The following is a 22874-nucleotide window of genomic DNA, read 5'->3' as shown; positions in this document are numbered from 1 at the left end:
GTTCGATCCCCGCTTCCTTAGGCTAGATCCGCGTAGGGTACCCTTTGACAGATATTGCGATAGGGTAGATGAGCTCCTCGGGTGTTTGAGTGACGGTAGTCTGCCAGAAGGTGTCATCATGGTTGACCCTTCTTCCCTCAGCATGTCATTCTCGGACTTCAAGGAGTACGGGAGCTTCCTGGAGCAGGAAGCGGTGTCTTGTTTCGCTCGGGGAAGGCCATCCACGTTTCTCGTGCATGGTCGTCCCTCTCAAACGTCTCTCTTTTTTATTCCTTGTTCTCTACTGGCGGACTTGCTTGTGCTTTTATGTTGTTGGTTGCCTTGTCTTCTGCTTATCTTCTTTCACATTGCTTGCTGGTTCGTTAACCTTGTTTCATACGTTTCTTGCAGAACATCCCGAAGCAAAAATGTTGGGGAGAGCTACCTCGCTTATTAAGAAGGCTGCCACTAGCCAAGACCCGTCCAAGGGGAAAGGACGAAAGGCCAAAGCTGGTAGGGGAGGTAAAGCTGCCACTCCCAAGAAGACAAGTGGCGAAGCGCAAGTGTCTCCAGGGGTAGAGAAGTCTCCTGCTGATGGGCCTTCCGAGACCATGATGGTCTCGAGTAGCAGCAGCGATGGGGAAGGACTTGTGTTTCCCGCGAACAAGGCCGGGGTGAGCAAACGACCCGGAGGGGAGGCTGAGGGCGACAAGAGAAAACGCCTTAGACATTCTCCACCTGGAGGTGATGGAGATCTCCGGACTGCGCGCAGTCACCATCAGACTACCCCCACTCAGCAGCAAAAACAACCCCAACAGCAACAACAACAACAACACAAGCAACTAACACCGCCACAACAGCAGCAAAATCAACAGCAACATCAGCTGCAACAACAGACCGGGGCGGTAGTGTCTTCGCTACCGTCCCTAGTACCCCGTCTTCCTCCTCCTCCAGCCCAAAGGGAGTCCACCCTTTCGGGCTCTCCTTCTTCTCAGCAAACAAACCTCCCTTTGCCTGGCCTGAAGTTCCACTTCCCTCAAAAACCAACCCGTTTCCCCGCTGCCCTCCTGGAGGGTGTAAGACGGGCCGATAATTTTTTGAAGAGGCGGTTGGAGGCCGAGAAGGCTGTTACTCAGGGAAGGGCAGACAACTTGTCTGCCGTGAAGAGAGCTGAGCTGGCCGAGGGGGTGAGATCCCTTCACCCGGCTGGAGCGGTTTTGGATGGCCCAGCCTTGGAGAAGAGGATGGTGCCTAGGCTCGGACGTGCATTGGCGCCGTTCGGTGCGGAGATGATGGAGGACATGGCCCTGAGCTTGTGCGAGCTCAATTCTGAGAAATGGGCCATCAGTAGCAGTAAGGATCCGCTGTTGCTGACACATGCCGTGAAGCAGCAACTGTCCGGGGTAAGCCGTCCGTTGTTGTGTTTTGGGATCATCTGTCTTAGTGCTTTTGGTTCTGCTTAACTCATTCTGTTGTTTTTCCTTGCAGGCCTCTCTCATCGCGGAACGCTCGTTCCGGGAGGTGGGTGCAGTTCTGGTTCAGCTGGAGGAGAGCCAGGTGGCTCGCCAGGCCTTGGAGGCGGAGAAGCAGAAACTGACCCAACAGGTCGAGAGCCTAAGGGGGGAGGCTTCGGAGAAGACTGACCGGGCCCGGCGCACAGCTGAGGAAGAGGCGGACAAGAAATATCTTGCCAAATATCGAGAGTACCGGGCCAGCGCAGAGAATGAGTTCAAACAGCGGTCGGATGACTTGAAGGCCGAAAACTCCAAGCTCCGGGAAGAGCTATCCCAAGCCAGGGTGGAGAAGGATACCTTGGAAGCCCGCTTGCAATCGAAAAATGATCTCCTCCTTAAGCTACAAGAGGAATATTCCACTCTTCAGAGTAAGCTGCACGAGGAGGAGCAACTTCATAAGAGGAGCAGGGATCTCATGTCTATGCTGGAGCTGGGGCTCGCCGAGAAGGATAAAGAGATCGGAGCCTTGCAATTCACTGCCAGGGGGCATGTGACCGAGAAGCAATCCGTGCTGAACCAAAATAGGGAGCAGCGCAAGGAGATTGATTCTCTTAAGGGAGAGCGGGATGCCTCCAAGGCCGAGATGGAAAAACAGAGGGCTCAATTAGCTGTTGCGGAGGCACAGCTGGCAACCTCCGAGGCGGAGCGCTTGAAGGAGAATGAGGATGCCGAGGTGATACTGAACAGGACGATTAATATATCGCATGTGGTCCTCATGCATCAACTTTGGAAAGTGAACCCGGAGGTACTAGGCTATCTGGGAGAGGATGCCGACGCCATGAGGGAGAAGCTACAGGTGTGGGATCAAGGCCCAGGGGTGTACGTCCAAACTTACAACATTGACGAACCTGCTGGAGCCCCTGAGGCAGGAGATCCCGGAGAGGCGGGGACCTCTGAACCTTCCCGTGACGAAGTTCCGCCTTCCAATGAGCCGACTCCGCCATCCTCAGTTGAAACCGATGTCCCCGAGGCCGCGGTCATGGAAGCTGCAGCCACCCCCAATGCTTGAAGGGGTTTTATCATTTGTAAAAAATATTCTTTACTGATTATTATTTTTCACTTGTTTTTTCCTTTGGGGCGAGGCTCCCTGTACTCTTTTCTCATTGCAGACATATTTGCCATAATTATAGCATTCTCCTTTCTTTTCTGCCGAGTTCTTTGTTTAACTTTGCTTTTATGGTAGACTTTTACACGGTAGAAACTGCTGTAGGGGCGCATGAGGTTTTGGTTCCAACGGCCAGAACCTATGCACTTCCAACTTGAAGCTCTAACGGCTGATGTCTTTTCCCACGTAGTTTCTAGGTTACGAAGGTTTCCTGGTTCCAACGGCCAGACTCCTTTCACCGTATTTCAGCTTTCCTAAGGCAAATAGCCAATCCCGGGACTTGTAGTTATACCGTCCACTGAGATGGCTAGGGTGACCCATTCCGTGGTGCCAGAACGGGAATTCTTTTGGTGAGCGTCGCAAGACTTTGGGCTAGGTCTTCGCGAAGCAAAACTAACTGTCGTTGCAAACCCCACGGTGGCCGACTTCAGGGGCTTGGCACGAAGCCCTGCGAGGCAAGGTTCGTTACGGTTGGGGAAATGGCCACGCCAACCATGTGCGATCCCGGAGCAGGGGCTTTGCGAAGCAAGGCCTGCTGTAATCGGGGGATCGATCATATCTGCTCCTGGAGCTGAAGCTTGCGAAGCGAAGCTTTCAGTGGTCGAGGAGCTCGCCATGCATTATTTTGTGTGACCCGGAGCTGAAGCCTGCGAAGCAAAGCTTACCGCGATCGCGGATCTTGCCATCTTTACTTTGTGAAACCCGAAGCTGGAGCTTGCGAAGCAAAGCTCTACAGCGGTCGCGGATCTTGCCATCTTTATTTTGTGAGACCCGGAGCTGGGGCTTGCGAAGCAAAGCTTTACAGCGATTGCGGAATATTTTTTGAAGGACTTGCCCGGAAGTTGGGGGTGTTTCGGCTTAGCTCTCTGAATGTGCCCCAACCCCCAGTCTTGTTCATCGATGGGCTACACAGGAGATAATTTTCATGATGCATAATGGCAGACATTTCAATGGCAATTTTCACATAAACACATAATGCATGCATGACACGTAATGCAAGTATGTTAATGGCAACAAATTAACCTAAGCTTAACAATTTAAAAATCTCAAACACAATGCTAGCACATAAGTGGTGTTCTGTGTATGTTTTGTTCGAGGGGCGTATGGCTAAGGCATAGCCATGTGTATACCCCCCCAAGTGAGCGTGGGGTCCGGACGTCTCCGGACCGCGTGGTCACTTGTTAAAACGCAGCTTTGAACATAGTGATGAAAAATGCAGTAAAAGCGGAGTGAATCTCTCCGTGTTTCATTAAATTAGCCTGTTAAGCACGTGTTTTACAGCAGGGAGGATTATTTCCACATTTTACACTTTTGCTACGTCCACCAAGGACTTTTGACTAGATAGCCCGGGGCCTACTGATAGTAACGGCGGAGGTGCTCCGCGTTCCAGGCGCGCGGGACTTTAGATCCGTCGAGTCTCTTTAAGTGATACGTCCCATGGCCCACTTTTTCTTGTACTTCATAGGGGCCTTCCCAGTTGGGTCCGAGGACTCCCACTCCCGGGTCCTGCGTAGCAGGGAATACTCTCCGTAGGACAAGGTCCCCAACTTCGAATGTACGGCTCTTGACTCTTGTATTGAAGTGTCGGGAAATCTTGCCTTGGTACATTTTGAGTTGGACCTGTGACTGCTCCCGGAGCTCTTCGATCATGTCCAGGGATTCCTGGAGAAGGGCGTGGTTCCGGGTAGGGTCGTAGGTGTCCTGCCTGTGAGATGGGATTATAGTTTCCACTGGGATGACGGCCTCGCAACCGAAGGTCATGGAATAAGGTGTGTGCCCCGTCGAAGTCCTCTCTGTCGTGCGATAGGCCCAAAGTACTCGCGGAAGCTCTTCCGGCCAGTGAGCCTTGCATGCCTAGAGTTTTTTCTTCAACGTGGTCTTTAAGATTTTGTTCACTGCTTCCACTTGCCCATTAGCTTGAGGTCTGGCGACTGCGGAAAATCTTTTGATGATTCCATGCGAAGCACAGAAGTCCGTGAAATGTTCACTATCAAATTGCTTCCCGTTGTCGGACACAATTTTTCGTGGAAGCCCAAAACGACACACTATATTCCTAATGACAAAGTCCAGTGCTTTCTTAGACGTGACCGTGTTCATAGGTTCAGCTTCAGCCCATTTGGTGAAGTAGTCTACCGCGACTATGGCATACTTCACTCCACCCCTTCCAGTCGGAAGGGAACCTACTAGGTCAATGCCCCAAACGGCGAATGGCCAGGGGCTGGTCATTAAGGTAATTTCCGTAGGCGGCGCCCGCGGAACCTTGGCGTACCTCTGGCACTGCTCACATTTTCTGACATAATCCACACAATCCTTCTTCATGGTGGGCCAGAAGTATCCTTGTCGAAGGATCTTTTTGGAGAGGCTCAGCCCGGAGGTATGGTCGCCACAGAAGCCTCCGTGAATCTCATGGATGATGGCGCTGATTTCAGTTCCGGCAACACACCTAAGGAAGGGTATGGACAACCCCCTGCGGTAAAGCTTTCCATCCATAACCACGTATCGGGGAGCTTGATACTGGAGCTTTCTTGCGTCAGCTTTATCAGTGGGGAGCTCTCCAGTGGTGAGAAATCTGAGGATGGGTCCTATCCAGGAATGGGAATGGTCGATGATGGCATTTACCCTCTGTGTCTCGGTACTAGGTGCTTCTAAGTGCCTGATGGGCACTAGGCCGTACTGTTCAATCTCCGGGTCTGTTGCAAGCTTGGCCAGTGTGTCCGCGAGTGAGTTCTGGTCCCGAGGGACCTGGCGGATTTGGTAGCCTTTGAAATGCTGCAGGAGGCCGCGGGAGAGAGACACGTAGGCAGCCATTTTTTCGCCTTTCGTCTGGTATTCCCCGGATATTTGGTTTACCACAAGTAGGGAGTCGCTGTATACTTCGATTTTTTGGGCTCCGACTTCTCTGGCCAGTTGTAATCCAGCTAGCATGGCTTCGTGTTCTGCCTCGTTGTTGGATGCTGGGAACGCGAAACGGATGGCGCTCTGGAGCTGATGGCCTTGGGGAGAAATTAGAATGACCCCTGCTCCAGCTCCTTTTTCATTTGAGGCTCCGTCTACATAGACCCTCCATGTGGGAAGTTCCGGGACAGGATCTTCCGGGAGGTCATTCATTCCCGAGCATTCCACAATAAAGTCTGCGAGAGCTTGTCCTTTTATGGAAACACGGGGCTGGTAGTGGATGTCAAACTGGCTCAGTTCCATGGCCCATTTAAGCAATCTGCCAGAAGACTCGGGCTTCTGCAAGACTTGTCGGAGAGGGTGGTTGGTGAGTACTCTGATGGTGTGCGCCTGGAAATAGGGCCTTATCTTCCGCGAAGCGATTAGCAAGCAGAGGGAGAGTTTCTCGATCATTGAATATCTGGACTCGGCGTCCAGTAACCTCTTGCTTACGTAATACACAGGGAGCTGGATACGGCCGTCTTCCCGGACGAGTGCGGCACTAACAGCGTGTTTTGTCACAGCTAAGTACAAGAGCAACGCCTCCCCTTCGATAGGTTTGGACAGAATGGGAGCTCGGGTTAGATGTTCCTTGAGGTGCTGGAAGGCTGCTTCGCATTCGGGGGTCCACTCGAACATCTTGTTTCCTCTCAGCACGTTGAAGAAAGGGACACATTTGTCAGTGGCCTTAGATACGAAGCGGCTGAGAGCAACTATCCTTCCGGTAACGCTTTGGACATCCTTATGCTTCCGGGGAGAAGGCATATCTATGAACGCCTTAATTTTCTCAGGGTTGGCCTCCACTCCGCGGGAGCTGACAATGAAACCGATGAACTTCCCAGACGAGACCCCGAAAGTACATTTCTTCGGATTCAGTTTCATTCCATACTTTCGGATCACGGCGAAAGCTTCCTCAAGGTCGTCAATGTGGTCCACGGAGGTCTTGGATTTTACCAACATGTCGTCTACGTACACCTCCATGTTCCTCCCCAGCTGGTCCTTGAACATCTTGTTTACTAGACGCTGGTACGTCGCCCCAGCATTCTTCAAACCGAAAGGCATGACCACGTAACAGTAGACACCCTTGTCAGTGAGGAAGCTGGTGTGTTCCTGGTCTACGACATGCATCTTTATCTGGTTGTACCCGGAGTACGCATCCATGAAGGATAAGAGTTAATACCCGGAAGTAGCGTCTACCATCTGATCGATTCGCGGAAGAGGGAAACAATCTTTTGGGCAGGCTTTGTTTAGGTCCGTGAAGTCAATGCACATTCTCCAGGACCCATTGGGCTTCGGGACCAGAACTGGGTTGGCCAACCACACGGGATAGTGTGACTCCTGGAGAAAGCCTATGGACATCAGCTTGTCCACTTCAGCTTTGACTGCTTCGGCCCTCACTGGGTCTAACGGCCTCCTCTTTTGGCGAACTGGAGTTGCAGATGGGTCTATGTTGAGTGCGTGGCACGCAACATTAGGATTAATCCCCGTCATATCAGCGTGGCACCATGCCAGGATATCCTGATTACTCTTCACAGTGGCCACGATCTTTTCTCGAATGGCCGACGGAAGGTTTTTCCCCACCTGAATGACTTTGGTGGGATCTCCCGGGTTGAGGATCACCTCTTCGACTTCCTCCATCGGTTCTATCGCTCTCTCAACCCCCACTCTAGGGTCGAGTTCGTCAAAGCATGCCCCTTGAGCACCCCCAGATTCTGGTAACTTTTCCGCCAAATGAACGGTAGCAACCGTCTCCTGGACCGTGTAGACGGATCGGACGGAGACGTTATAACAACTTCGTGCACTTCGTTGGTCTCCTCGGAGGGTGCCAATACGCCCATCGTCGCATGGAAACTTCAAGCATAAGTGGCATATCGAGGTTATGGCCCCACAATCTATTAGGACCGGTCGGCCTAGGATGGCATTATACGCCGTGGGGCAGTCGACCACTATGAATGTGCAGTGCTTGAAGGCACAGGCGTCGCTTTCTCCTCTGAGGGTGACTGGAAGTTGAATTTTTCCTAATGGCATGAGTGCATCCCCATTGAACCCTTGAAGCTGGATGGGGCGTGGGGTCAGGTCTATCTCGGTTAATCCGATCGCGTGGAGGGCAGCTTTGAAGAGGATGTTTACGGAGCTTCCGTTATCGATCAAGATCCGCGAGACCTTCTTATTGGCAATCTGGGCTTCCACCACGAGGGGATCGTTGTGGGGGAAGTGCACATGTCGGGCGTCTTCTTCTGTGAAGGTTATGGGATGGTCCATCATTCGGGGACGTTGTGCAGGTGATTGAACCAAGGCGCACATCTCCCCGGTGTGTTCTAACTCCCTCAAGTACCTTTTCTGGGAGTTGCGCGTGCTTCCGGCAAGGTACGGTCCTCCGGAGATGGTGGCTACGTGTCCGTCAACGGGTGGCGGAGCAAGGCCGGACGGATATGGGTTGCCAGGTCCTGGAGCCAACAAGGCAATGGGTGCTGGAGAGGTTGGAGCAGGAAGCGCTGGGAACTGAGTCCCAGGAGCTTGGGGTTGACCGGCTCCAGGAGCGCTAGCGGTCCCCCTCTGTCCCGGGGAATATGCAGCCCCGTGAACTACTCCCTGTCTGGGATAAATTATGGGTATCCTCACCTATTGACCGAGGTGTCCCGCTCTTGCCAGGGACTCGATCTCATCCTTCAGCTGAAGGCATTCGTTTGTGGTGTGCCCCACGTCTCCGTGGAACTCACACCTGTTATTGGAGTCTCGCGGACGCCTTCCTCCGTGAGACACTTTCGGGGGCTTCCTGTAGTTGACCATATTACAGGTCGCCCGATAGACATTTTCTCGTGAGTCTATCAAACTGGTGTACTCCGTGAACTTGGGTTCATAGTTCTTCCGGGGTTTCTTTGAATGTTCCCCCGGTTGGAGTTTCTTCCGCCTCGATTATTCCGCGATTGGCTCAGGTTTTGTTCTGGGCCTTCCGCTTACGGTAAACAGTGTGATTAATTAAATTAAATTTGAGAGAAAATTAATTTAATTATTTAATTATTTAATATTAAGTTTTGTGATTTAAAACTTAATAAGAGTGAAAAAGGTATCAAAAGTCAATTTGGACTTTTCTTCTCATGAATTAATTATTCACCATTATAAATATATATATATGGGTATTTTAGGATAGGTGGTCAGCCATGTGGTGTGTTAAAAAGGATATGAACCAAAAAAATTTATTTAAGTTAAATCCCATTTAATTAAGAAGTCAAGTGGGCAAGTGTGTAGAAAGGCACTTACGTGTTTTGTGATATTTTGAAGAGTATTGTGAGCTATTCTATACCCCAAACCGACGACACCTCTCTCCCATTCACTCTCATCTGATTTTTGAAGACTCTCTCAAGTGTTCTCTCCAATTTCAACCCCAAGAACAATAAGGAAACTTGGAAGCTAAGTCTTGGTCTAGGAAGGGTTTTCCCTAAGGTAAAGTTTCATTAATCTAGACTTTTGTAAAGTTTTAATCATATAGTTTCAAATAGCTAATTAAATATGTTGTTGGGGGAAGTTGGTTAGGGTTTTTGAAAGGTTTTTAAGGAGCAAAAGCTAATAGGAAGGTCCAAACCTTAAGCAAGAACAACAAGAGGTAAAAAGTTTACTTTTGATGATTTTTGTTGTAGGGTTTTTAGTTTTAAGCATTATTTTGTATATTTAATGCTTAAAATTTCTTATTGGTGATGTAATAAGGTTATGGTAGCTGTTTTATAATTTTTATGATGCTTGTGTATTGATTTTTGAAAATAGGAACCAGGGTTTTGTAGGAAACCCTTAAACAAAACATGTTTTGAGCTGTGACTTCCAAGGGGTCAAGCAGCCACTATATATTGATTTTGTAAAATTAAATTGTACTTTGATGTTGTTGAGATTGATTACATAAGATTGAGATTTTGAAACACTCAAAAATATTTAGAAATGAGTAAGTGATGCTATTTCAATGTTTAGGTAAAAAACTGTTTTTTTTTTCGTATTCTTATTTTTGGAACCATGTTTGCACAGCCATTGTATAGGGCAAATGAACCCAGTTTTTTCTAAAATATGGTGGACATATTTTTGGGATATCCTAGTATTTCACTGTAAAATTTGGTAAGAAAATAATGAACGGTTTGAAAGTTATTAACTGTCAAAGTTTGGAAAAAAATAAGGACTTTAAAATAAGGTCATTTTTACCTCATTGTTGGAAAATTATTTCACCAATAAAAAATGCTCAGTTTGACCTAAGGTTTTACAAAGACCTAAATGGCACACCAAAAATGAAATTGGAAAATTTTGGTAATAATTGGGTAAGTAAATTTCAAGTTATGAAATAACGAAGTATGTAGTTAAAAATGTGAAAAATAGGTTTTTCACACTTAGTGTAAAAATGAGATTTTGGAACATAAGGTCAAAAGTAAAATTTTGCTTATTTCAAGATATAAACTTGGTAAGTCTTGAAAACATATTTTCACTAAAATTACCACTTTGAGAATTATTTTTATTAAAGAATTTTTATTCTTTTTTAAAATAAGAGAATTAATTTATTAATAGTTAATGAATTAAAAGAGGGTTTAAAACCCTATATTTTGATAAAATAATTAAGTAAATTATTTTTCTAGTAAGTAAAAATTGATTAATTGATTTTGGAAAATTAACTAGTCAATATGGGAAATTTTTAACGGTTTTCCTAATAAAGACAAATTAGGCAATTTTCTTAAAACAATTTTTAGAGATTAAAACCTTAAGAAAAATAAAAGGGAAATTAAGAGGTTATTTTTCTTTAAAAATAATTCAGGAATTTAATTAGTATTTTCTTAATATAATACCGGCTAAAATCTTACATATTTTAACCGATATGTTGAAAGTGCGGGTTAATAGCGATACCTTTAAAAAAAATAAGATTTTTAGCAAATTGTGGGAAAATACTATTGTGATACCCGAGCCTAGGTATCGAGGCCATATGATAGGTCTCCCTGAGACTTAGAGTGTAGTCTCAAATATATTTGTATGAATTTCCTTAATGGGTTTAAAACCAAATAAGGATCATAAATTCTTACAAATGATTTTGAAAATGACCAAACTGCCCAAAATAATAATAATGAATTATGTGCCATAATTAATCCGAGTATACTGTATGGATAACTACAGTATTGACTAAGCGTAACTAGACTGAACATTGGGGGGTGAAAACCTGCAGAGTGCTAAGGACTCCATGGAAGTCAACTTATATTGTATGGCTGCAACATGAAACGATTATTGTCTTGTATGTTAGTATAGGGATACATGAACGAATATTAATTAGAGACGTAAGTTTAGTGAGTGATGATTTAGAAAATATGAACGGTAGATATCCGTCATATCCTAGACGGTTGATCCCCGTCACACTGCTTGATTTTATTATGTCCAGCTCATTACCGCGACGAGTGGCCAAGAGGTGAGGATTAGCTGGTTAAACTTTGGGGCGCGAAAATAAATGGGACCTAGGGGCCCTCATGCTTACTTAATTAGTGAACAGTTAGAACCCGAGCAAGTGCTCTGATAAGTTATTCTCGGATAGCAGCCGTGAATATTGGACATTCAGTGAGAGTGCCTAGAGATACCAGGGGTTGCCAAATTGAGTGAGGTTGAACACCCTAGGGGCAACTGCTCACCAGCACCACTGATTAGCATAGATGTCTCTGTAAAACTGTGTAAATTTGATTTCACTCTTGGATAAGTAGTGATGCCCTAGGTAATACGATAGTTACCCTTGATGGAGATATTTATTGGCTAGATCTTAGTGTTGAGACTCGGTTCTCTCTTATAGATTAGCAATTGTGTTGGAGGGCGCGTTACTCCTGAATTGTTGGAAATTGAAATGCGTTGGTCTAAAATTATATTGTGATATGATATATCTACTTGCTCTGGGATTTTCTGAGTGCAGGGATATATTTGTTGATGAGATATAGTTGTGATATAATATATCTGCTTGCTCTGGGATTTTCTGAGTGCAGGGATATACTTGTTGATAAGATATAGTTGTGATATATTATATCTGCTTGCTCTGGGATTTTCTGCATGCAGGTTTTTATCTGTTTGTAGGAATAATTTATCATTGGTTATCAGGCATGAAAATAAGTTTTCCAGGATGCTTTACATTCTTGAAATTGATTGTGTAGGGTCCGGATGGATCCAGAACCCAAATTCTCTACATGCTTTTGTTTGAAAGTTTAAGTTACTAAGCGTTTTCGCTTACCTAGTTGTTTCATGTTGTAGGTAAGAGCAAGGGCAAGGCAGAGCAGTGAGCGCTGCAGTCTTCCTTGCAAATGTACATGTGGACCGACCTTTTGGGAAGCCGTTTTATTTTTGGAAATGATGTGTAATTTTCCTAAACTAGGCTCACTCTACTCTTTATAAAATATGTTTGTACATAAATGTTAAGTATGGCCATACGACTTTTTTTTTTTTTTAAATTATACGGGTTTTTGAGGCCTTTTGTTAAATGAAAACGTTATATTTCCGCATTTTCGAGTCTTGAAAATCCAGGTCGTTACAACAACAATCCGAGCAAATCCTCGTGAATCCATATGAAACCTTACCGACCGATCCAGTTTTCATCTGGACTAGCTGATATAACCATAATGGTACCCTCCTCAATAGCTAGGCATCCCGCAACCGCAACCGGGTCATTTCCTTTTAAACTCGGAAGTCACCATCATTTCTTACAATCCATGGTTGTCCCTTGTTTGATAGAAAAATCCACACTCATGATCACATCAAAATCCTCATAGAACCAGCTCAATCAATTATTGCTGCTAACTTTCTACTTGAAATACTCTAACCCCTCTCTTGGAAATTAACAATTTCCTCAGGTAGACACTAAAATCTCAAGTCCCATGGCGTGACAACCACATAGCATGTGCCACATATCTATGTCTCTACTAAGAAATACATTGCACCAACCTCAATTAGTTTAATATATATAAAAAAAAATGAGGACTAGAAAGCCAACCAGTCGCTTCCGAGGGACTAGCCTCGGGCTTTGACTATATCAAGGTGAACACTTGAACTGTAGTCGAGCCATCCACACTGCTTGGTTCTCCCTCCTTTAATCTCGAGAAATCCTACAAAAGGTACCCAACCATTCCATATAGAAAGCATGCCTTCCCTCGGCATTCTCCTAGATGGCATCTTCTACACCTAACGCATACTAGATAACTTCTCTAGGCCTCATTGTTGCCCATGCAACCATCCTGTAAAGTATAACCACTCCTATCAAGACCATGGGTAGTAGAACTATTAGGGGCCTTGCTTTACTGATTACTTGGGGCCTCCACCCCTAACTGATCCTGCAAATGGGGATACCATTGCCTGAGCTTCCTACCCTACGGCACAATCATTCCATGTCTCATCTCCTACGTCCTCTATAACAAGGGTCCTCCAACTGTTTGAGCGTAGCAAGAACTCTTATGTACTGGAGAGAGCCTAACTCTCTCGGTTACCCCAGAATTCAGTCCTTGAATGAATTATTCCTTCTGGGCCACACCAGGTTGTGCCAAACCAAAAGCGAATTTGGCCAACTCATCAATTTCACTGATATACTTGTCACTGTCTCACTACCCTAGACCAAGTTCATAAACTCATTGGTCTTCGCAATTCAAACTGTGTCACAGTAGTATCTTTCGTCGAACAACTATCTAAATTCCTTCCAACCGATCATAACAACATTCCGGGTCTGGCGTACCACTTCCCATCACGTCTGGGCATCCTTCCGCAACATATACGTGACAGAAGCCATTCTATCATTGTCTACTGCTCCCATATAGTCAAGGATGGAGCTAATCATGCCCATCCACTATTAAGCTCTGAACAGATGGAGGATAATACTTCTTGAATCTTTCATACAATAATTCCCATCTATTTCCACCCTCAGGTTGAACCAAAACTAGTGCCATTGTTGTAAAAACACACAGTACAGTGTTCCTAGACAGAACCCACTGTCTCAACCACCTATTCCTCTCCTCTTGATTTTGCAGTCTTGCTCACAAGCCAAAAAAAATCTAATGGCAATTCCCAGGGCAGATGAGGAGTTCTGTCCCTGACCATCATCTACAACCCCCATACTAGTAATACTAGCTCCAGTTGATTGCCTTGGATTCATAATTTCCAAATTTTTCCACAGTCAACGACTTAACCTACCAGTCCTAATACTCTTATCCACAACTACTCCATGAGCAGGCCAAATAACATGGTAGCCACACACACAATATACATATCAATACACAAATATATATTGTTCATGCATCATTGATCAAGTCTTATTCCCACAAACTACATTTATATACATCATGCTCTCTATTCTAGCATTCAGATAAGGCACATAGGTTCAATTTAAAAAATTAAGCACATATTCATGTTATTAGATACCCAACTATAAGCCGAGCTTATCTTTAGCGAAGAGTGTACACGCCCAGCCAATTTTCAGGAACCCTTAAACCTAGACCACTCTGATACCAAGTTGTAATGCCCTGGTTAACCAAGACCATTACATTGTGGGTTTAAAATAGTGCTTAACTCGCTAAGCGAGTCACTTAGACTTAAATGTGTAATCAAAGACTAAGTCAGGGTCAAGTATTAAAAAATTTGGTCAGCAAAGTGATTATTTTTCATTAGAAACATTAAGCTTATACACGAGATCCCAAAAATCAGTTACAGACTTATAAGCGACAAATGAAATACAAATAAGCCATCCTAAGCGGCAAAATAGGGTTCTTCTATAGTTCATCCCAGGCTACCCCGGTCATGGCGGTCGAGTAGGCTGCATATCTGCAAACCGCCCCTAGAGCTCTCCAACTCATGGCTGGTCCAGCTTTCCCTTTCCCTTACCTGCACCACATAGCACCCATGAGCCAAGGTTCAGCAAGAAAACTTAAATCAACATGCACAACTAAGCAATAGTGTATAAACAGTAAACTTAAGTCAATAAATAAAATCAACAACAGGATATAAGAAACAAGTTCAACAGTAATATTCAGCTCAATCAAACACATAAACCAAGCTCATCAAATAATACAATTAGTTAAGTGCAAAGAACACTTCTTTTATTATATAATGTTCAAGCCTAGTGACCTTAGGCCGAGTCCTCTAGTCTTATCCGACCTTGGCACTCTTGGGTTAGGCTGCATTCCGCATGCTTGCTATCGGTTCCTGGCACCCTTAGGTCGGCCATTAAAATAGATATAATCACATATATACATTGCACAACAAGCAATCAGAGGCAGTATATACAAGCATGCCTATCCAGATATTCTCAGATATAGATAAATTCACAATCATAATATATTTGTTAAAAAGGGGTCTAAGACCCATTCACAACCCGGATGCAGTTTTCTTACCTCGATTCCTGAGCTGCAAGTGTGAGACGGTCCCGAGCATGACCCTCAATCCCAAGCTTTAGCAATAACCCTAGTCACAAAGCGATAATGGATAACCATTAAAACGTAAACCCATTAATGTTTTGAAAAAATAACATACTAGCCTCCGGGACCTTGAAATCTACTAACTGGGGTAGTAGAATACTTCCAGAGAATTTAGGTTTGAGTTCCCAAGCCTAAAATCATAATTTTACCTATTTCCCTTAATTAGAGCAGCGGCCCGCCCTCTAGTGCCATGACATGCTACAAGTCTGAAAGCCTCATGGCTCTCTCCTTGGGAACATGGGCCGCGTCGTGCCCTACCTGCACTTCAATGCCTTTGAAAAATTTCAGAGGCCCCCAGCCTCATCACACACACGGGTTACGGTGCCTAAAGAACAGGGTCGCGGGTGAAGCCCAAAACCCAGAAACTCTTTATTCTTTCAATCCAAAAATCTTCAGAATTTCTCTACAAAACACCTCATTTTTCCCAAAATCAATCCCCCAACATGTTCCCTGCAACATATCCAACACTTATGGGTTATAAAGTTGCTCAAAGCTACCTTAAATCTTAAAATCAACAATAGTCTTAAACCTAGAAAACACTAAAACTTGGTGTTAACTTTGCCCTTTTAACACCACCAGGGGCAAAATTGTCTTTTGCCATTATTTTCCCACTAAACCTCAAGTAGCCCTATAAATTCTCAATTAATCACTAAATAATTGCTCGCTAACCAATAAATCCCAAATGCCCACTAAATCCCCGAAATTCCCCTAGGCTCACCCCGAGCTAGGTATTGGACCCTGTTGTGACTATTCTCCTAATCTGCTCACTAGGATCGCCTCCAGTCGAATACTACAAATATATCCACATAATAATGTGCTCTCAATCATTTAACACCTATAATCACATTTGTGCCCTCAATGGGCCAAAATTATAAATATGCCATTATTAATAAGAACGAACCCACATGCATATTTAATACACATAAACATGCATATATATATATATTCATATTATTATATAAATCATGTATGCCATGTAGTCACACATTTAATTAATCAATTTCACATAATAAACCCAATTAGGGCCTCCGAGAACAATAATCAAGGTACTCAGCCTTAATAGTAAATTCGGGATGTTACAAATATGCTTGGGTTGGTGCGAACCTAGCCTAGGCTCAGGCTGTAGGATTGCCTCAGCATGTGGTTTCTCAACCCCTAGTCCAAGTGATCACGACGCCACATCAGGAAATAGCCCATGGACCTCCCTGGGTGAACGGGAGAGTAAGGATATCTCCGGATCAAAATCGATATGTGTGTGCCCTAAACCATGACGATGAAGTGCTGGCGCTAACTCAGTTACCATCACAGATGCCCCGAATGACTGACCAAGTCATCCCTTCCTCCAAGGACAATGCTCGGAGGGTACATTTTCCCCACCATGATCCATTGGTGGTCGAGAGCCAAATTTCAAAAAGATGGTCGCTTTGATCCTGGTGGACAATGGGAGTCCAGTGAACATCCTATTTAAACTAGCCTACAAGAATATTGGGCTGACCACTGATAACCTATCCCCTTGCACCTCAACTCTTTACGGGTTCTCGGGAGAAGGTCTGATTCCAATAGGGAAAATCAAAATTCGAGTGACACTTGGAGAAGTGCCTCTCCAGGTCTTCAAGTACTACTCTTTTATGGTCATGGATTGCTCCTCCGCATACAACACCATCCTGGGGTGTATGACCCTAGTAGAATTTGGAGTTATCACCTCCATAAGCCATATGTACATGAAGTTCCCTACTAAGGCGGGAATATGCACAGTCAATGGCGACAAAAAGGAGGCCAGGCAGTGCTACAATGTGTCCCTATAGCATCCAGTAATGATAATTATGGCAGCAACCCCCGAAAAACTTTCTCCCGAGGAGATGAACCTCTTCAGGAAGAGAGGGCTATCGAGCCCATGGAAGAGACAAAGGAGGTGACCCTTGATGCCTCTGTCCCAGATAGAAAAATGAAGGTTGGGAAAGATCTCAACGCGGATGTCCGAGAAGCCTTAGTGTGCTATCTCAAAGACAATCAAGATGCCTTTGCCTGGTCTTACTCTAACATGACAGGCATCGACCCAAAAGCCATATGCCATGCCTTGAACATTGATCCTAGCGTTGCTCAAATATAGTAAAAATGGAGGACGATTAACCCGACTTGAGCACTAGCTTTAAAAGCAGAGGAGGTAATATATAGGAGGTGGCTCAAAGCTTTGCCGTTGTGGGTAGATGGTAGGGAGTTATTTGTGGATTTGATAGAACTTAAGGCAATGGATTTTGACATCATCCTTGGGATGGATTGGCTTGTAAAGTATGGCGCTACCATTGATTGGAAAAAGTAAGTGGTAAAATTGACACTGGAGGGACAAGAGCCATTTATGTTTATAGGAGTCGCAAGTAGAACAAGAATACCGATTGTGACAACACTCAATACATGGGAAATGTTATGAAATGGATGCATGGGGTTCCTGGCTAATGTGATCGATATCAACAAGGCAGTAATGAAAAATCCTACAGAAACAAGAACAGTAAGAGAATTCTTAGATGTATTTTCTAAAAAATTATCAGGGTTACCACCCCATTAGGAAATCAAATTTACTATTGAATTGGCACCGAAAACAATGCAGATCTCACAAGAACCATACATAATGGCAACGAATGAATTGAAAGAATTGAAGTTTCAACTGCAGGAATTATTGGACACGAGATTCATAAGGCCGAGCTATTCTCCATGGGGAGCACCAGTTATATTTGTGAAAAATTAGGATGGATCAATGAGAATGTGTATAGACTACAGAGAACTTAATAAGATGATGATCAAGAACAAGTGTCCTTTACCGCATAATGATGACTTGTTTGATCAACTTCAAGGAAAAAAGGTGTTCTCAAAGATAGATTTACGTTTGGGGTATTGCCAATTGAGAATTAGAGAAGATGACATACCAAAGATAGCTTTCTGTACTAGGTACAGGCACTATGAATTTTTGGTAATGTCGTTTGGTTTGACTAATGAAGCGAGACTTCAAGGATTTTTTGGATAAGTTCGTCATGGTATTCATTGATGATATTCTTATGAACTCGACTTTGGAGGAAGAACATGAGGAACATTTATGGTTAACTCTTCAATGGTTAAGGGAACACAAGTTATATGCCAAATACAAGAAATGTGAATTTTTCTACCCCAGGTGACATTCATGGGTCATATAGTGAGCAAGGATTGAGTTATGGAAGACCCAATCAAGACAGAAGCAGTAAAGAACTGGCCTAGACCAATGAATGCATCTAAAGTGAGAAGTTTTCTTGGGTTGGCTGGTTACTATCGGCGGTTTATGGAAGGTTTTGCAAAAATCATGACACCATTGACTGAATTGACAAAGAAAAACATGAAGTTTTACTGGACAGACAAGTGTGAGACTAGTTTCCAGGAGTTGAAATATAAACTTATTTCACCACTAGTGTTAAGCCTTCCTTATGATAAGGAAAGATTATTGGTATATTGTGATGCATCTAAAATGGGATTAGGATGCATCCTGATGCAAGTTGGGCAGGTAATAGCATATGAATTTTGACAATTAAAGGATTATGAAAAATGTTATCCCACTCATGACTTGGAGTTGGCTGTGGTAGTGTTTTCCTTGATGGTTTGGAGGCACTACCTTTATGGTGAGAAATGTGAGATCTATACGGATCATAAGAGTCTCAAGTACTTCTTTACGCAGAAATATTTGAACAGTAGACAATGACTCTGGCTAGAGTTGGTAGAAGACTATGACTATGATATCTTGTAACATCTGAGAAAGAAGAATGTAGTGGCAGATTCCTTGAGTGGTCGTGGTCTTGGACAAATGTCGTAATTGAGGCAAGTAACACCCACGTTGATTGAGGAAATAAAGTGGGCTTGTATTGAGTTGATAACTGGTGGATTGACCAATATAACTTTACAGTCCACACTTTTGGAAAGGATTAAAGAACAACAGAATGATGATCCACAGTTGTTGAAACACAAACAAGAGGTTCATAATGGGAATGATGCTCAGTTTTTTATTTCTGAGAACGGTATACTAAGATACCAGAATAGGATCTACATGCCTGCTAATGAAGAGTTGAAGAAAGAGATCCTTGAGGAAGATCACACCACACCTTACTCGTTGCACCCATCAACGACCAAAATTTATCAAGATTTAAAGACTTTGTATTGGTGGCCTGGTATTAGAAGGGATATGGTGGATAATGTAGCTAGATGTCTTACTTGACAGCAAGTGAAGACAGAACATCAACGATCGATCGGGTTGTTACAATAATTTTCCATTCCGGTATGGAAATGGGAAGATATAGCAATGGATTTTATTGTGGGACTGCCAACGACCACAAAATAACATGATTCAATTTGGGGTATTGTTGATAAATACACAAAGTCAGCGCACTTTCTACCTACTAGAATAGTGTATGCAGCTGACCAGTATGCCCAATTGTATGTACAAGAGATAGTTAGACTTCATGGGGCACCAAAGTCTATAGTGTTGGACAGAGACCTAACCTTTACGTCAAAGTTTTGGGGAAGTCTACAGAGATCTATGGTTACTAAATTGAAATTTAGTATTTAGTAATACTTTTCATCCGCAGACAGATGGACAAAGTGAAAGAACGATTCAGATTCTATAAGATATGCTAAGAGCATGTGTCTTGGATTTTAGTGGATATTAGAGTAAGTATCTCCCATTGATCGAGTTCTCTTACAATAACAGTTATCAAGCAACTATTGGAGTATCACCGTATGAGATGTTTATATGGTCACAAGTGTAGATCTCATATAAACTAGGATGATATGGGAGAAAGTAGGTTTCTTGGACCAAAATCTGTTGGGGAAGCTAATGAAGCTATTGCTCGGATGATTGCATCTCAAGATCGAAAGAACAATTATGCATATCCTAAGAGAGGGGATATAGAGTTTGCAGTGGGTGATTAAGTCTTTCGTAGAGTATCACCAATGAAATAATTTAAGAGATTCTGAAAGAAAGGGAAGTTATGTCCCAAATTCGTAGGCCCGTTTGAGATTCTGGAAAGAATTGGGCAAGTGGCTTATCGGTTAGCATTTCCACCGGCATTGCCAGGAGTGCACAATGTATTTTAGTTATCTATATTGAGAAAATACGTATCATATTCATCTCATGTGCTTAGTTATGAGACCTTGAGTTTACAATAAGATCTTTCATATGAGGAAAAGCCAATACATATATTGGATAAGATAGACAAAGTGTGAGAAACAAGAAAATTCCATTGGTTAAGGTTCTGTGGACGAACAGTGAAGTGGGAGAAGCGACTTGGAAATTGGAGTCGGATATGAGAGAGAACTATCTGGAATGGTTCAAGTAAATTTCAAGGATGAAATTCTTTTAAGGGGGGATAGTTGTAATATCCGCTTTATTAAAGAAATGCCATTTTGGTCATTTAGACGGACCAAGGGTATATTGGTCATTTTGTGAATTATATGATTTCATATGTGAATGTTTATATAAATTGTATGTGTTTATGACCCGTCATTGTGAGAACGAGCATTTATTTGATTTACATGATTATTGCATTTTATTGATTTTTGACAATAGTAGATTCTTTCATGTGAAAATAGTGGAATGTCACAAAGGGAAATATTCGACTTAGGTCAGGAACGAATTATTATTTAAGGTAATTAGTACTAGTGGAATAATTACAAAATTACCCATGAGGATGACTAAGTGGGTCAATTAATGGGAGGGCATTTTTGTCAGTTGGTGGTAAGGATAGAAAAGATGATAATATCTCATCTTTTCTTATTCCCTTTCATTTTTTAGCATATGCTTCTCTTTGCTCTCCTTTTTCTCTCTAGGATCCTCTCTAGCAAGCTCTTGATTCCTATAAGTTGCTAAGGGAAATTGAAGGTTTTTGGAGGATTAGACAGCTGCCAATTCGTTCGCCATCATCTAGGGTTCAAATTACAGAGAAGGTAAGAGATTTCTCCCTTATGTTCTTGATGAGAATTTGGGGGTTTTTTTTAATTTTCATAAATTGATGATTCTAGGTTGTTGGGTTATGAATATTGATGATAGAAACATGTTTTGGAATGTATTTAAGGTTTATTTTCAACTGAAAACCATTGAAATGGTTGGATTTCAGATTTAGGGAAAAATGGGTCTTTGAACCCTAGAATTTCAATTCTTGATTAGAACTCAAAATTCATTGTTTCTATGATAATTAAATGATGTATTTGAGGTTTTATACTTGTTTGAGAGTCAATATTGTACCTAGAATTGATTGAAAATAGGTTTGGGGACAGATTGGACAAGATGGAAAATCTGGAAAAACGCTGATTTTGGCTACTGACATTAAATAGTCGACTGACCTTCTTTTTGGCAGGGGACATTTTTGCAAAGATGATCGACCATCCAAGAGAAACCAGTCGACCAACCCGAGTTGTTTTGGGGATTTAGGGTCCAATTTTGATTGTTTTCGAAGGGTAACCTGAGGGGATCTTAAGCTAAGGTTCCTAGTAAATATTTGGAGATGTTTAAGTTATAATTTGATTCTAGTAAGGATTATAGTAAAGTAATGGTAAGTTTTGGTGTAAGTAGAAAATAAACCTACACTATATTGTTTGTGACATATGGTTGTTTAAGGACGCTGGAAGGAGATAGCACTTGGGTCGTTATCAATTAATTGCTGGAGTTAAGGTAAGAAGAGTGAACACCTGTATGTAGAGAGTATGTTTGGTATTCTTTCTTGCCTATTGAACTATGTTTGATGAGATTAATACTATGATAGTATGGTTAATGATATGCTATGGTTTTAGTCGTGGTACATTTTTGGATATATGCATGTATGAACTGTTATGAGCATAAGTGTGATTATGTCTTCATATTATGATGATTTATGAATGTATGAACTATATATACATGCTTGTATATGAATGTTGGTGTAACTTGAGTGTACGGACTCAAGGGGCTATCACAAGGGCAATGGGCTGTTGCAAGAGCAGTATTGTTGGATTGTGATGGATTGCATATGTTGTATTGTATTACATTTAAATATGATAATGATTATGATGATATGTATGGATGATTTCTTTGGCATATATGTACTTGTGAATTAGTTATGTTTTGGGCTTGAGAGTTGTGTGCTTCAAAGTGCTTATTGTTGGGCCTTGGTTCATGGGTACTCTCTATGCAGGTAAAGATAAGGGCAAGCAATAAGTCAGAGAGCCACGGTGGCATGAGTACATGTTAGGGACAATGTGATTTTGGGTCAAGCCATTTGATGTCTTATGTTATATTTTTATCAAGTATTTTTTTGTAAAATAACCATGAGATTCTGGAGTCTCCAATTTTTTAAATAACATTGTTTGAATGGTACTTTACTTTCTTTTAAATAAAATATTGTAAACTTATGGTATTTTGGTTTAATGTAAGGATTTTAATGTCAAGTAACCCTCAATATGTTGGGGTGTTACAAAACGACACTTAGAGGACCTGTATAGATTTCTTTGGCCTCAACAAAGCCTTCCCAAATGATTGTTTTCCTTTGCCCAAGATCGATCAGATGGTTGACGCTACCTCTGAGTACGAGCTCTTGTCCTTTATGGACGCGTACTGGGGATATAACTTGATTTCCATGCATGCTATGGATCAAGAGCACACCAGCTTCCGGACCGACAAAAGGGTACATTGCTACAAAGTAGTAGCAGTAGTAGTAGCAGCAGCAGTAGATGAAGCGGTAGCAGTAGCACTAGTAGTAGTAGTAGCAGCAGCTGCAGCAGTAGTAATAGTAGTAGTATTAGTAGTAGTTGTAGCTTAGTATTCTAGTTTCAAGATTATTAATTCAAGTAGTAGTAAGGTTTGATTAATATAGCTGATCCTAGAAATATATTTATTATAACCAAAGGTTT

The sequence above is a fragment of the Humulus lupulus genome, chromosome 3 (genome assembly GCF_963169125.1).
Source record: "Humulus lupulus chromosome 3, drHumLupu1.1, whole genome shotgun sequence".
Lineage (NCBI taxonomy): Eukaryota > Viridiplantae > Streptophyta > Magnoliopsida > Rosales > Cannabaceae > Humulus > Humulus lupulus.
The sequence above is the reverse complement of the archived record's forward strand: the minus strand, read 5'-3'. Positions refer to the sequence as shown.